Source organism: Haemaphysalis longicornis, unplaced genomic scaffold (genome assembly GCF_048455015.1).
Source record: "Haemaphysalis longicornis isolate Haplotype H1 unplaced genomic scaffold, Haemaphysalis longicornis Haplotype H1 scaffold_7, whole genome shotgun sequence".
Taxonomy (NCBI): Eukaryota; Metazoa; Arthropoda; class Arachnida; order Ixodida; family Ixodidae; genus Haemaphysalis; species Haemaphysalis longicornis.
Genome location: NW_027526422.1, coordinates 66,426,100 through 66,443,035, shown reverse-complemented (window position 1 = coordinate 66,443,035; position 16,936 = coordinate 66,426,100). Strand labels below are relative to the sequence as shown.

The 16,936-nt window shown below is 44.9% G+C and overlaps 2 non-coding genes across 2 annotated transcripts; both read right to left on the bottom strand.

Moving 5' to 3' along the window:
• Positions 1-2,609: 2,609 nt before the first annotated feature.
• Trnal-uag (transfer RNA leucine (anticodon UAG)) lies at positions 2,610-2,691 on the bottom strand. Its single transcript has one exon. It is a non-coding gene; the product is annotated as a tRNA-Leu (tRNA).
• Positions 2,692-10,893: 8,202 nt separating this feature from the next.
• Trnal-uag (transfer RNA leucine (anticodon UAG)) lies at positions 10,894-10,975 on the bottom strand. Its single transcript has one exon. It is a non-coding gene; the product is annotated as a tRNA-Leu (tRNA).
• Between the last annotated feature and the right edge of the window lie 5,961 nt (positions 10,976-16,936).

The following is a 16,936-nucleotide window of genomic DNA, read 5'->3' as shown; positions in this document are numbered from 1 at the left end:
TTTGCCATTTGTCCATGCCCGTCAACTTTGTTCGCATGACGTCCCGAAAGGTCAGCGCAGACGATCGCGGTGCGAGTTCGTCGCTGCAAACATGAGGATGACAGGAAGCCGCGTATGTGAAACAATAAAAGTTGGAGCACAAGCAAGTGGGAACAGAATCAGCGAATGGGGGACTGATTTACATTGGCTGGCTCTTCGAGAAACTTGACAGGGCAGCGATCTTGCACAACGTTTTGCACAGTCTCCGCTTGTCCTCTTGTCCCCCATCATTGCCTCAGGTTGAGTGTAAAGAAATTCTTATCAGATTATTTCAACTACCAAGGATCAAAGTTAAATATTGCCCAGGTAAAAACAGTCTATTGCTGCTGCTTTAAATATAGAGATATTTGAATTGATTAGGTTTTATTTTCTTAGTGAAACCAACAGGAGGCCGATATTAAAGGGTCACTGAAGTGAATTTGTCAAGCTCCCGGTTTTGCTTGTACTACGTAGACTAGCTCAAATTACCACACTTTTCATCGTTTATCCGGTTGATAAGTCGGTAATTATTTAAAAAAGCGGGAAAGAAGAAAACTACCATGTGCGGTCTGTGCTGCCGCACCAACTAAACACTGTGACGACGGGAGGAGATGCACCCTTGATTGGACGATGTCCAAGGTTAGCATTCAAACAAGTTTCGGTTTCGGGTTCTGTAAAACAGCACGCTTGTCATCAGACGGCATCGTTGGATGGCATTCTCGATATCTCAGTAATCATTGTACCGCGCTTCTGCCATGTTGCAGCTGGTAGAATGCCTAAGACAAGCCTCCCAGGACGGCTTGTAATCGTAGCAATCACTAGCCCAGGGCTACGCAGTGGATGAACGCCCTCCGCGTCACCGCAGACGCTCAAATGCATGCGCTTTTCCGCCTATTCGGAACTTCCCTCACTCATGCCTGTATTGTAAAAATCGTGTTTGCACCAGGCCAACGGTCTGCTGATTCTGGCCTGTGCCCGCGGCGCTTGTGGCAACAGCACGCCAACGAGAACTCGTTAGCGCGTCAGTGTCAGTCTGCGCGCGTTCTGCGAACTCGCTCGTGGAGCAGTAAACGATACGGCCCAAAAATGGCGAACTCAGCTTAGAAAACATCGGCCGCAAACAAAAAAATCAACTTACAAAAAAAAGCATGTACTCTCGGGGGCGTCGACCTTGCAAAAAAGAATCCTAGCGCTTCAGACCACTCGACCACTAACCAGCGCTGGCGAGGGTAAATATATAGCGTATATAATGTACAACCAGGTTACACTCTTAGTTTTAGCATTTCAAGCAGCTTAGATGACTATTTGTTGCATAGCGCTCTTGCAGTAAGCGTACCCCAAACTTCCACAATATCTCACGTCTAGCAATTGTATTTCTTAGACGGAAAAGCGTTCGCAGATGTGTGGTCGTGCTACTGACCGGTGTGCTTGTTCACCATGCGCAAAAAAATGCTTCCTTCTCTCTAGTTTTACGCTGTACGGTAAAAGTTTTAGTTGGTTTGATTTCCTTAGTACCTTTTTGACTTCGGTGACTCTTCTCCCGCCTTCAAGTGGCCTTAGGTTTTCCTACTAGCGTACCAGTCAGCGAAGCGTCGCATGTGCACTTGTGCAGCGTTTGTGTGGAGCGACCCAGACTCGGTGCTTGATTCAGTGTACAAACTAACAAAGTAAAGAAAGGCACATTCTTCTATTCACAAACGTGTTGGGGCTTAGTTTCAAATGACCGAGCGAATTGCGACGACCCGTCGGCGGCCGGCGGACTAAACGCTGGGCCGACTGGCTGTTGGAAGGTCGGCGAGCCGTGCAGTAGCGCAGCCAATTGCCAGCTCATCTCCTCCTGACGTCACACGAAAACACCACAGAAAATGGGCGAGGGTGCAGAGAGGAGGACAGCATTTTCGAATTGATTTTTCTACAAAATAAATTCGCGTAAACGCGCTAGAGTGGTCGAAACATGGCCTATGGACTCTGGACTACAATTTGCGCTAGTAATCTCGCAATGTTTACAAACCACTTCAGTGTCCCTCTAAAGCGAAAGTGGCCTCACAGGGGACTCCGCTTCTTGATTCCAGTGATGTAGGCTACAAAAGTGGCACTTGTAAATTCCAACAAAACAAAACATCAGTTAATAAACCTTCAGTACGTATTGTACAGTAGTATGGAGCTACAACGGCAAATAAATATCAAAGTGCATATAAATAATTAACAAACATTGCTTTATACATACAAAGTCAGGGCAACACAATCAACTTCACCATTTAACGCTAGGGGCAAAAACCCTTTTGTTGTAGCTAATGTTGCTAAAACATTCTTTATCGCATGGTTTCAGATTCCAAGACGAACAGTTCGGCAACTGATCTGTTCTCAGGAACTTCTTCATAAACTGGGTGCTATAATATATGCATTAAATGTTCGGAGCTAACGCGCACTGGTTTAAATAGAAATCAGAGGCCAAGCCGAGTGTTTTAAAACTGTCAAAAGATCAAAACTGTTTCAAACTATCAAAACATTAAAAGCCACCCCGAATAGTCAGCCGAAGACTTTTAAGAAGGTAATAGAGCCACAAGATGCCGTTTTTAAAAAAATACTTGTGGCAGCGGTGGGATTCGAACCCACGCCCCCGAAGAGACTGGTGCCTAAAACCAGCGCCTTAGACCGCTCGGCCACGCTACCGACAGTTCCAGCTGACAACGGCGCATCTGTTAGCAATGCGAGATTGTTAAAAGGCAAGAGCAGCTGCGTATGGAAACAGCGTGAACAGCTGGCTCAGACCGAGCTAGCACTGGCATTGGGATATTGTATTCAGCAGGCGTGCGGCGTGGCAAGTCAGCGAAATGTTAATGCGCAAAACATTTCTGTTTGTCGTTACAGCGTTAACGGACATTTTTTGCAGAAAAAATAGCTGGCAGCTATGTGAGCTGAACTGACTCTTCCGAAGAAACTGCCGCTTAAAACCAGCGCCTTATACAGACCGCTGGGCCAAGCTACATTTCTTTCTTTCTTTATTGCCTGACTTGCATAGCACAAAAAATACCGGCTCATGTTACAAATACTAGTTGAGGTCGTTAACCCACATGCCACACGTTTTAAGCAGGCCAATTTTTGTGACAATAAATTATTTATTGTTGCTTACAGACTGTCAGATCGCTCATGTAAAGCATACACTTGTCTAAACATGCACACATTTTCAGTGAAATAATTAACCACAGGGATCGCCACAACATCGTGGTATTACGTGGACTGGAGTCGGTAAAGGAAAAAGACATCATACCGTATTGCACCCTGTTTAATGCCAAGGGAACGTTTGGGATTTGGCTATACAGCAGATCTTTTGGGAAAACTCACTGAAAAACTTCCATAAAAAAGCTATTTGCTTTATTTACATGCTGGACAGGAACCAACAGCACAGAACTCAACCCTTCATGGTGAAAAAGTACATGCCACCACTTTTTTATCTGGCAACAATATTCTTATACAATTTCATTGCGCACAATTCAAACAAAAACAACATTTATTACTTGCATTCGTCTTTAGAGAAATGGTTGTGCTGAAAATAAACGCTGCAAACAAAATATTCTTGAGCAGAACGCGAATTAACACCACAACTTTGCACCACCTTACGACTGTGTGTAATGGCATAACGACCCACGAGGAACAATCCACCACCCACCATCAAATCCGGCTATCCAGATTCCTTAAGATGCCTAGGAATAATTTTTTTATAGCTCGCTGGAGTATACCCTAGAAGAATGCATCTCAGCAGTCATGAAAACATGCCCGACCGTTATGGCTTGTTACTTGGATTACAGTAAAATTCCCAGGCTGAAAAGAGATAGATAGATAGATAGATAGATAGATAGATAGATAGATAGATAGATAGATAGATAGAGAGAGAGAGAGAGAGAGAGAGAGAGAGAGAGAGAGAGAGAGAGAGAGAGAGAGAGAGAGAGAGAGAGAGAGAGAGAGAGATGACTTTATTTGATGCCCGAGATGGGTTCTGAAGGGTACGAGACTTGGAAGGTCTCGCTCCTTCATCCGTCAGCTAAGATTCCTTGGATCCTCGCGGCTGCTTCGGCCATCCGGACTGCTGTCAGTTGTTCTTCCGGTGTGGAGCTGAGCAGAACAGTCTCCCATTGTTCTGCAGTCTTAATTTTGTATATTCTAAGTGTATTTACATCGGATTTGCTATTATAGCCGGTCGTAGTTTTTTGGAGCTCATGGCAGGACCATATCATGTGGTGTAGGTCAGTTCTGCTGTTGCACAAAGTGCAGAGGTTTGAGTAAAGGTCTGGGTAGCAGCGGTTGAGGGAAACAGGGCTCGGAAAAGTGTTCGTCTGCAACCTTCGCCACGTGACTGCCTCTTTCCTGGAAAGAGTGTGGTGGACCGGTGGATATTTGCATTTGGATAACCTGTAGTGATTTATTATATCCCTGTATGTCACTAGCCTGTCTTTGTGAGATCTAATAACGTGTGCTTGTTCTTGGCTTTCCTGCGAGGTCTTGTGTGGGGATATGGTGGTTGTGGCGGCGTCGTAGGCAACACAGCTCGGTTGACCAGAGCTCGAGCGGTTGCGTGGGCCGGTTCATTCCCCTGTAGACCGCAGTGGGCCGGAGTCCATATAAAAAGAATTTTTCTTTGGTTAGTAGTCTTCTCTAACAGCGAGGCTGCTGCAGGGGAGATCCTGCCTTTCGAGAAGTTAAGAATGGCGGACTCTGAGTCGCTTATGTGTGGTTGCTCGGGTACAATTTATAGCAAGGGCTATGGCCATTTCCTCGCCCTGAGTGGGATGTATCGCCGGTGTGAACGCGACGCCGTCATTGCTGACGACTGCAATCGCCATGGCTTTGAGAGAAGAGCCGTCGTTGTAGTAGTCGGCTGCGTCAACGTAGACAATCTCCCGTGGCTCACAATGAGTGCGGAAACTTTTGTCAAGGGCTCGTGCTCTAGCTTGCCTTCTTTCCACATTCAGCTATGGATGCATATTCCATTTTTATCAAACCAGGTTTTAGCTGGTAACGCTTTGGCGTGGAACTTCAAATGAACTGTTTTTATAGCCGCCAGAACTACCATTTTTCTGCCCGTTTAAGAACACCCTTTCCGGGTCCCTCATGGGACTGAGAACGGCATACACAGGCTCAGGGAACCAGGACTTCACATAATCTTGCGATAATAGTTTTCGGATTACTGAAACCAGGACCCCCCGGAAAACCGAGCATTTGAAAACATGTACGCAGCAACTACTTTATACAGATACCTGCTTACACCACGCCTTGCACCCTTTACGTTGTCCAAGATTGTTAAATTGTCCAGCGCATTGGACAATGTAACCTGCCGAAAAGTGCGTATAAATAGATGAGCTTGATTCCGTGAGAACAGAAACCCCATCTTCCAGTCGGAAAAAGACATCCCCACGGCTTGTCCTTTCGTAGCGAGACTGTCATACAAGCACCGTGAAGACACGGTAAAATTTGTGCACCTTCATCCGCGAACAATACAGAGCTTCTATAACGTGCCACAGCTTTGCTAGTATAAACGTGTTGTGTGTTAAACGCGAGAAGGTCGAAACATGTTTTCCAGTCCATGCATTTCCTTAGCGAGAACGCGGATTTCCTCGGCTTTTCCTTTCCAATACAGCGTGTCCTCTCGGTGCCTTTCAAGAGACAGTTCTTTTTGTTTAAACGGCAGGGTTGACCGTTCAGCCTGGTTATACGTATTCGGTTTCACGACCTACCGCCCGCGCCAAAGGCAATAACAGTGCTAAAACATTTCCACTCTCCCCGCTGCATAACACAACCTATAACCAGGGCCGGATTAAGGTGGGGGCTACGGGGGCTGCAGCCCCGGGCCCCCAGGTGTCAGGGGCCCCACTCGATCGTATGAAAAAAATAGTTCGAGTGTTCTCGCTGCCCGCGTTGAAAGTTGAAGGTAGGAGCTTCAACCTCACTTTCACACCGAAGCTAACTCGTGACAGGTGGGGAGGTGTGGGGGGCCCCTCACGTTATGGTTGACGACCTTCGAGTCCATTTCAATTTAATTTAGTTATTTCTACTCCTCTTCTTTGTTTTCCCCAGATTTATAAGAAGACGTCTTGGACCAAAAGTCGTGGGTACACAGCTTGACCGGGCCTAAGAAGCCACATAAAAAGTCCCCGAGCTCGGCTCCAGTCTTTTTCGGCACAGGTCGTTTCGGTAGTCTTTTCGGTACCCGGACATCTGAGTACGCAGACGTTTCGGCGCGCGCCTGTTTCGGTATAAGGAAGGGTCAGGCATGAGAATAATGAAGTACTGTCTGAATAACATTGTAAATTGTTTAAGCGTGAGGGACGTTATATGTAATTATTGACAAGTTAAGCACTGCCCCACGGGCTCATACACAGTTGTTGCCAGAAATTTTAATGTATAGCGCTTGACAAGGAAGTTCATTGCGATGACGACCCGTTCAATAAAGCTAGTGGATTAGTTGAATCGCATAAGCGTGATTGATATACACTCGATATTTCTCGCTGAATGGTCAGCGTATATATGGTTATTTAAATATTAAAATGTTGTGTAATCCACTCGCGGGGTCGTTCGGCTTCAGCCCACGCCTCTGGGCTGTAGCCTCTGTAGGCTGTCTGAGCAAGAAGCGTTGCGGACGCTACGTGTCCGCACGACTCCATTCGTAGCGTAATTTTCTAGGCGCCACTCCGTGTGGACGCAGAGGCCGCCGGGCCAGCGTGACCCCAGCGGCTCCCTACGAGATGGGGAATCAGCAGGCCTAGGCGGTGTGAAGAGCTCGGGCGTGGACGCCAAACCAAGTAACAACAACGTCCGTTTCCTTTCGGGATGACGAAAGCTGTGTCCACTTATAAACGCATCCTGCGTGCGGCCCCTTCGATGCCGTCTTAAAAACAGACCTCCGCCGCTACTCGGGGACGGTAAACTGTTTGTCCCTGTGGGCGCTTTTCGCTTTGGAATGAGTCGGCGGACAGCGTGGACCAAACGGTGGCCCGCAGATCTGGTCCCGCTTGGGCGCGGCGGCAGGAGGAGAGGAACCCCCGAAGAAACGCGGGAAAAGCAGTGGACGCGGCAGATGTGTTATGGACTCGAAAACGAGAGGTCCATCCATACTCGCCTCCGTGGTTGACGCCGAATCTAGACGAGAAGCTTCACCGTGTTTCCACTGCCAGTTACGACCAACATCCAAGCCCCCCACCCCCCGGCCTCCTCCAAAAGCGCCGCGTGTTCTAACCGCCGCGTGCTTTCTCGCCTGTGCGGGTAACCTACAGGATTTTGGCCAGTAAGCCGTGGCAGCCAACTGTTTGGCAGATGTTTGTGAGTGACAGCTGCCTGCGCGGATTTTGAGCCCTCCCATAATGCAGGTGGAGAATTTTGCAATAAAAGTAAAACCTTAGAGGCCTAATAAAATATGCTTTTTGTAAGAAAATACTCTTCTGTACCATGGCGTGTGCAGGCCGACACGGCGCTTCTATTAATTGTGAATCGATGATGAACCGGCAATCAACCCATACTAACTTTTACGCCTTATAAAATCCGTTAGTTTCCGGAAAGCGTACAATTATGTATAATTTATCACTGATCAGAGAGCACAACATGGGCTTCGAAAATTTTCGCACATTAAAGCGGAATCCTTATCATAACCATCATCATCATCATCATCATCATCATCATCATCATCATCAGGGCCCCAAGGACGCAGTAGCCCCGGGCCCCAAAGTTTCCTAATCCGGCACTGCCTATAACGATGGCTAAGGCCTTTGTTCCACTTTTACGGTCAATGCAGAACAAAGCCACGTCATCCGCGTACGCAATTACTTTCAGTTCCTCTATTTTCAACGTGAAACCTCTGATGTCGTTGCTCTGAACGGCCACTGAACACAGCGGCTCTAGGAATGAAGCAAAGGTAAGTGTGAAGGTGGGCAGCCTTGTCTAGTCAACGGATCATAGCACTTCAATATCATTTGTCAATTTTTTGTCTACTATATGCCTAATTGAATTTTCATAGCTTTTATTCCTTCCGTAGCATGTTTTAAGACCAAGAAATGAATGCTATGGCAGACGCGATAGAAAGCGCTCTCCACATCAGTTTCGTAGCAGTTCCATAACTTTAGAATCGGTATCACGCGGCACTCACGAATGCTGCGTGCAGTGTGTATGTTTTGGCCACGCTACGGACAACTGCAGGTGACATCGGCACTTCTGTTTACAATGCGGAATTGCTAAAGACAAGAGTAACTGCGCCGGGAAATACTAAAATGGAAAGAGTTAGACTAAGAAAGCACTGGTACTAAAGTATTTTTTGCAGATGTCCTACGTTAAATGAAACTCTTTGTATGTGCCAAGCTACACCCCGGCTGTAACGTGTGTCGTAGTGGCGGGCTCCAGATTAATTTTGACCTTCTGGGGATCTTCAACTTGCGCCGAAATCTCGCCATACGGGAGTTTTCGTGTTCCACCTCGATTAGACAAACGGCTGCCGCAGTGAGGATCAAACCTGCGTCGTTGGACTCAGCATGCGCAATCTGTGGGGTATTAAGTGGCAACTTGTTTATCCGCATGACTTGTTTTTAATGTCAGAGCATCATATAGCCCTTTGAGTTAGAAAGCCACTGTCTGGCGTCTGAAGCAAAAAAACTGCTTCTAAACAGTCTCCCATTGACTAAGTTCGCCAGAACATACCCTTCAAATCTGTACTGACACCGCTTTCAAGAGATTTTCCTCAGATGAGGCCTAACGTTACGCCTTAAGGTCTATCGACGTAAACAGGTACGCGCCCCTTGAAGCATAATGAGATCGACGTTGCTTGACACGCCCCCGTGCTCAGCGTTAGTTCTACCTAACGTTAAACCAAACAAAGGCGATAGCACGCACCCTGAAAATGTGTATGAATATTGGTGCTTGCACGAAGCGGAAAATGGGCTTAAACGCCGGCCAGTACACTTAGGGTATGTCTCCTCGCACTGCCGCTTGTGCGAGGATCCGGGCTCCCCATACCACGTTACGTGGAACCCTGCCATCATTCCCTCTCTTCAGCACTTGGAGAAAGCACTGTCCAGCTCGGATCCTGACGACCATCTTTGGCTGGTGAAGAGAGCCCAAGCACCCGGACAGTCTCAAGGGGTCCTGGAATGACGACTTTTACTCAGGGCTGACTGCTCCGTGGAGACGTTTATTCACACAAGGCTACATAACCACACAGCAGCAGACACTCGGCTCACCCAGCAGCGCAAGAGTCCCCAATGGTCCAAGCCTTTACGCGTGGAATTACGTACCATACCACCACCGAGTCTGAAACATATCCATCGTCGGATGCCGAAAGCTCGGCTGTAGTGGAAGGCGACAGCGTCTATGCCAGTATAACGCAGATACCACGCAACAAAACTTGAAAACTTTACTCGCAAATCAAAACTCGAAATCGCACCACGAGGCGAGGAGTTCGAAAGCATTGCTTCCTCATTCACAACTAAACAAATGTACAGTCATGGACAATTCAAATACGAACCGTGGAGTGCATGGCCGAAGATACCGGTGCCGCCACCTGGCAGCGGCCGTGAAAAACGCACGGACATGCGCAGTTAAGATGACGGGAGCGAGGCTGCGTGTCCCACTGCGATATGTAGCCCTCAGCGCGCTCGCCTGCTTTCCTTGTCGCCATGCCGCAACAGCGCTGAAAACAATTGTTAGCGATGCGGCGCGAGATAGTATCTGCGGCCACTGTGTGCTCGGCTCACATGAGCGCCTGCTCGCCTCGTGTGTCGGTGTCACATTCCCGACATAGCTTTGCATGCGAGGTTCAGTAACTTGAGCAAATAACGATGGACACCTGGTTCACTCCCAAACCAAGCTCAGTGCTTCCCGTTCCGCAGGTTTCTACAAGCACTGTGGGGCCTGCCAAAAAATAAACGAGAAAAACAGGCCGTGAAAATTATTGCACTAGGGCAACTGCCCAATAGAAAGGTTGGACCTACCTATCTTCGTAATGCACCAAGATGGCAAGCTGGGCGAGTTGGTATTGGTTCATGGTGATAGAAAATAGCCAGCGCAAGGAAGACGAGTACGAGGAAGGTAACAACAGACACAGCCCATTTTTGTTACCTTCCTCGTCCTCGTCTTCCTTGCGCTGGCTATTTTCTATCACCATGAACCAATACTATCTTCGTAATTTTTCTTAATATTAAAATTCTGCCAGTAATTTTCCCAGACCGCACAATGCTTGCAGTTTGCAGTTAATTTATATCACTGGAGATAAATTCTGGTGGTATATCTATTGTTTGCTACTAGCAACAACTCGGCGAAATGAGTCAGCCATGACTTCGTTAAACAAAGGCGCATTCTTAGAGGCCAGTTCATTGTTCCATTCCCCAGCCACTGCACCACAAACGCAAAACAATGCAGCGCCATCAGAAGATAGGCGGCATGCATTTATTCTGGCTCCATATCTGTGCGATTGTTTTCTTCAAGAAAGCATGATCAGCTCAACGGCGTTCCTTACGAGAACATGCACGCGTTTGCCACGCAAGCACTGGCCGCAGCTGCAAGCAAATGCGCGCCGCATTGCTCTCAACGCGACCAACACCTTCAGCTGCACCAGCGCTGGTACTTTCAGAGCTTGCAGCGCTCTTGCGGCATGGAGACAAGGCTAGCATGCGAGCGAGGAGAGGGCGGCATATCACAGTGGGATACGCAGCCTCGCAACCGACATCTCACCTGCTCATGTCCGTGCGTTTTCCACGGCCGCTGCCAGGTGACAGCACCGGTATCTTCGGCCATGCGCTCCGCGGTTCGCATTTGAATTGTCCATGACTGTACATTAGTATTCTCGAACTTCTATAGTAGCTAGGGTGCTACAAGGTTTTTAAAACGATAAAAAATATGTGGCAGCGGTGGGATTCGAACCCACGCCCCCGAAGAGACTGGTGCCTAAAACCAGCGCCTTAGACCACTCGGCCACGCTACCGACGGCTCGCGACGACAAAGACACATCTGTCCCCAATGCGGAAGTGTTAAAACACAAAAGCAAACGCTTGTCGAAAAGGAGCATGAAGAGTCCAGTGAGACACGTGGAATTGGAATTCAGATACTGCTCTCGGATGGCGTACGTTTTGGCGAATCAGCAAACAAAAAAACACCGCACGACTTTTTTATTATCCAATAGTGCTACAGGGTATATTTAAACACATCAGTTTCTTAGACTTCATAAACGAACAAATTGTAGTCTGTCTGTCACTCGTTTTGGATGCTGGGCTAAAAGTTTAAAGAATGCTTGGCTAAGAAGTGTATATAGGCAAGACCATTCAAAACTACTCAGACTGGTGCCCTCTATCATACATACCAACACTGCTCAACAAAAAGAAAACTTTAAGCATCTTTGAGGCAAAACATACGTCCATAACTAATACCCGTGTTTAACGACATTTGGAGCAAATGTCATTGGCTCTAAGTGACATTACTTCAGCGCTACACGAGAATTCCGACTGACATTTGAGGCGAATGACATTTAGTGGCTAACTGAGGTTCGGGAGCTCATTCAGCAGCCACATGAGTAGCTTCGAAAGCAGTGGCGCCTAACTAGAGAAGAACGTTCAGTAATAATCCAAAGAAGACTGTTCCTAACAACTGTAAGTAAATTTATATATCACCCTTCATGTTGTTTTTCAAATAAAGACAGCCAACTACTTACAAAAAAGAATCTCGTCCCTAATGTGCGCGCTACCCTAATACTGATTTTTGTGCGGAGATTGTCTCAGCTTGTGGTGTCTACTGATGTCAACTAAAGTGTTGACTGTCTTATTTTTCTTTTTTTAATATTCTTTTGTTATATTTTAAAAAGTTGATATATGTGAAACATTGCAGATACACTTCAAATATAATTTTGCGGTTTTGTGAGCTCGCTAATCATCACCGCTGCCACTCTCAAATGACATCTGTTTCGCCACCCGCCGCTCTCAGTGGCTAAGGAGTTCTGCTGCTAAGCACGAGGGCACGGGTTCAATTCCAGGCCGCGGCGGTCGCTTTTCTGATGGAGGCGAAAAGCAAAAACGCCCGCGTGTACGAGATTTCGGCGACGTTAAAGATCCCCAGGTGGTCAAAATTAATCCAGAGCTCTCCACTACGGCGCGCCTCATCACCTGCGTTGGGTTAAACCCTACTATCAATCACATCTGCATCGCCGTATAGACCAGCACGGCCAAACCTAATGTCATTACAGCTAATGTCATTCACTTTGAATGACATTAGATTTGCCGTGTGACAGGGATATAAGTAGCAACGTTCGCTTAATTGTAAGGTGCGGGATTTTTTCTTGAAATGTTAAATGAAACAACGCGGCAGACACTTGTACTAAAAACAGGTGAAAAGAAGTAAACACTAAAACTGTGCCTCCTCGAGCTGTTGATGACTGATTGATTGACTGATTGTGGGGTATAACGCGCCGTCGCAGCGCCGGTGATGAGGCGCACCGTAGTGGAGGGCTCCGGGTTAATTTTGACCACCTGGGGATCTTTAAAGTCTGCCGAAATCCCGTGCACACGGGCGTTTTTGCTTTTCGCCGCCATCAGAAAAGCGGCCGCAGCGGCCAAGAATCCAACCCACGTCCTCGTCCTCAGCAGCACACCTTAGCCACTGAGGCACCGCGGCGGGTTCCTCGAGCTGTTCCCGAATTCTTTCAGTAAAAATTGACTTCCAGAGGTGGGATTCAAACTTACGCCTCCAAAGGTACTGGTGACCTAAACCACCGCCTTATGCCACTCGGCCAAGCCACCGATGATTTAAGCCAAGGTGCGTTTTCACAATAAAAAAGTTGATGAATCAACTATTATTTACCGATTATTTCATTCATTACACTGCTCGGATCCGCAGCCATTTGGCTAGTACCGGGTCCAAAAGAAAATACGCTCTATTTGCAGTAACAGAGAACGAACAAGTTGGTTAAGAATAACTGAAGGTGAATGAATGAAATGTACCAATATAGTCAAATATAGTCAACATAATCATAAACATATCGAGAAAGAATGCAATATAAGACTGGGAAAAAGTTTGCTTTCATACTCAACATTATTATGTATACTATTCCGGATATGGGAGCCATTAAATTGAATTTAACGTTAGTCTGTAAGTGTTATGGCAGGCCGGCAAATTTAATTGGTTGTTGATTGCAGCTGTTGTGTTTTGCCTATGCAAGATAAAAATATTTAACGGCAGCGGGTCACCACGCTGTATTATGTTGTGAATTGTTCGTTACATTTTGGGCTTTTACATCCCGGTGAAAGGCGTTGTTCGTGTTGAGTGGTAAAAAGGTCTGCTAAGTTCTACACGAATTGAAAAGGTGGCAATTCTTATAGCCCACTTATGTGCTGAGGTGGTACTCAGGGACTCCACATTTGTGCACAAGTGATTTCGAAGAGCAATGACCATCGGGAAATGGTCAAAAGTGGAATACCAGATAAACGAAGCACAAAAATACCATTACTGAATGCTCAACTTATATTTATTTATTCATTTATTTTGCACATACTGCTAGCCTAACAAAGGCTTTGGCAGGAAAGGGTACAGTAGTGAAAGGTCAAAAACGTGCATGATCATTCAGACATTTTTCAAGAAGAGTAGCAAGAGGCATTTGCCTTGGTTGAAGCAATCATAACGATAAGACCCATGCTGCGACATACAAAATGCAATATTTTCTCGCGAAGCAAACTCAAAAGCAAAAAACAAGCGTACAATATTACGTAGTAACAAAGTAATAATTAGACAATCCGGGCAGAAAAGAGTCACGGGACGTACAATCAACAAGTTCTTGGGGTAACATATTCCATTCTCTGATGGCCTGCGGAAAAAAAGAATACCTGAAGGTGTTGCTGTGAAATCTGTATTCGAGTAATTGTTTATTGTGTTTTGTTCTAAAATTCCTTGCATCGGAACGTGTTAGGAACCAGTTTTTGTCTATTTTTAGAGAATTGCTCTGGAGAAGAAACAGGAATTTCACTCGAAGGTATCTTGCGCGGTCGCCGATTGTTGGGAGCCCAGCTAATTTGAACAGTTCAGTTGGTGAATCACGACGGCGGTATTTGTTATAGATGAATCTGGCTGCTCCTCTTTGCACACCCTCTAACTTTGCTATTGCACACTTAGTATGTGGGAACCAGCATATGACGCCATATTCGATGATAGATCGAACGAGTGACGTTTTTGCAAGTAGCTGGGTTTTTGCCTAAGCATATCGGAGGGACCGTTTGAGGGAAAGAAGCGCTGAGAGAGATTTAGTTGAAATGTATGACACGTGCTTGTTCCATTTTAGATCAGAAGAAAGAATGATACCTAAGTGTTTGTGTTCATTGACCCTTTGTAGTACACTTTGGTGGATTTGGTACGGAAAAATAAAGGGTTTTTCTTTCTCGTGACAGTCATGCAAACAGTTCAGGCTCTGTTGCACAGCTATGAGATTTAAAGACCTCCAAAAGCAAAGAATGACATTTGGGAGATTCACATGTCAAACAGCGCAAAAAACTATTACCCTTATATACAGCATGGTCAATTTTAGCAGTCTCTGCTATGCAGTTACGTGATTTAAAATACTCCAAAAGGCAATGCAGGACCACTGGGAAATTTATATGCCAGATAAATGTAACAATCATGGACGATTGTAATATAACATTTCTAGATATGAATAGAAGGGATACAAAATAAAAGGGATAAATCGCAAAGGGATACCAATAGAAGGGATGGTTCAAACCTCTTCATGAAAGTTCTAACAGCCGAAGTAGAATTGCCGGTATCAACCGCCCTTTTGTACCACAAAAAGTATGACCAGTGCTTTAAAGTTACTCGTACTAACAAAGACTGTAAATAAAACACAAAAATAATGCCTTTTCTCACAAAATTGCTCACCCCTTTCCCGTAAGGTCAAATCTCGCGGAAGTGTAGAGATTTTGTAGCCAGGACTGGGAGTGGTTCTATTGTTAACGAAGTCTCGCTCAGAAACACTAAAGTAATACCACTTTTGAGCCGTGTTGTGAACACGGCCAATCAATCAATCACTCATCAATCAATCAATCAATCAATCAATCAATCAATCAATCAATCAATCAATCAATCAATCAATCAATCAATCAATCAATCAATCAATTAATTAATTAATCAATCAATCAATCAGTCAATCAAGAGTTTTATTATCGTAATACCGGGAAAATGTTTACAGACTATTTGGACCGATTGCCAGGAGGCGAGTTTCCGGTCCAGTACAAATTAGGTATCCTCCGAGGGTCAAAAATATAGAAAATAAAAAAAAAGGCAAAAGGAAACTAAAATGGAACACATAAGCACTATAAACATCCACGATAATTACAATCGCATCGATTAAACTACAGTCTCTTTAGCCAAGTGAAACATCTTGCAAGACAATTTGAAGTTCCTCGCAATTTTTACTTGAATAGGTACATTGTTCTACACTTTGTCAACGTAGAATTCAATACGCCTTTCGCCATAAATGTTGTCACACATTGGCAAGTTGAAATTAGCATTAGATTCTTGCCTAGTGCTCCGAAACGGAGTTGAAAAACGTGCTAAGAGTACATGAATGATTTGGTTTATAACTGCGTTTACTAAAAGAGATATTTTGTATTCCCGAATAGTTGAAAAAGAAAGTACACCCAACTCCTGAAAAATTGTATTGACCGGACGGTTGAATGTAGAAAATGATATTATTCTTAGTGCTCGTCGTTGTAATCGATATAACGGCCTAAACTAGGTTTCATAGGTAAGCCCCCAGGCTTTTGTACAATAAATAATGTGGCACTGAAATAAAGTGAAGTATAAATATCCTAACAAACTGCATGGGAAAAAAGACCGCGCTTTGGTTAACGCGAAACAACTAAACGCAAATTTTTAGCAGACCTTTTGGGTTTGATTTTTCCAGTTTAGGTGTGAATCAGACAACGACCAGATATTTGAAGGAGGTTACATTTTAAATTGGCTAACCATTTATATACACACTAAAATAACTATAATCGATTACTTTTCTTCTTGAGTGAAAGGTGAAATATTTAGTTTTGTCCGTATTTTTGATTAATTGGCTTTTCAAAAACCATGGATAGCTACTATACATTTCAGCTGGTATGGTATCTTGCATGTCAGAGAATCACCCCAAAATACAATACCGGTGTCATCCGCATACATTAGTATTGTGAAGTTGTGTATTGCGTGTTGGAGGTCATTTACATACAGTGAAAATAAAATAGGACCTAAAACTGATCCCTGCAGAACACCACATGTTATGTCACTGTATGAAGAATGGTGATTATCGATTACCACTTTCTGTTTTCTAGATGAAAGGTAGTTCGCAAAGAACTTGAGTCAATTACATCACATTTTTCCAGTTAATTTATTTGATTTGAATGGTTAACCGTGTCAAAAGCTTTTTTAATGTCCAAAAACACACCTATTGCCAACTGATTTTTGTGAAGAGCGCTGTTTATAACTTGAGCAAGTGTTACAACGGTCGAGGACGTAGTCCAGTTCGGAACAAAGCAATGCTGCTGCGGGCAAATTACATTATTTTCTTGGAGATAGTTCTTAAGCTGTATAGATATTAATTTCTCGAAAATGATAATAATTACGTTTAATACAGATATTGGCCTGTAACTGTTTGGATTGTTTGGATTTCCAGTTTTATATGCTGGAAAAACTCTGGCAATTTTAAGTACGTTTGGATAAGAACCTGAGGTAATTGCATCATTAATTATATGATGAAGGGAAACAGATAGAAGGTCAATATTTTGCTTCAATACTTTAGCATGTATTCTGTTATATCTGGCAGCTTTATTCTCCGATAGCTGGTTTACGATATTTATTATATCTCCCTGCGTTCCTGTATTAATCTTAAAAACATTATCGGTCATTGGAAAATCTTAAGCTTAGGCTGAGA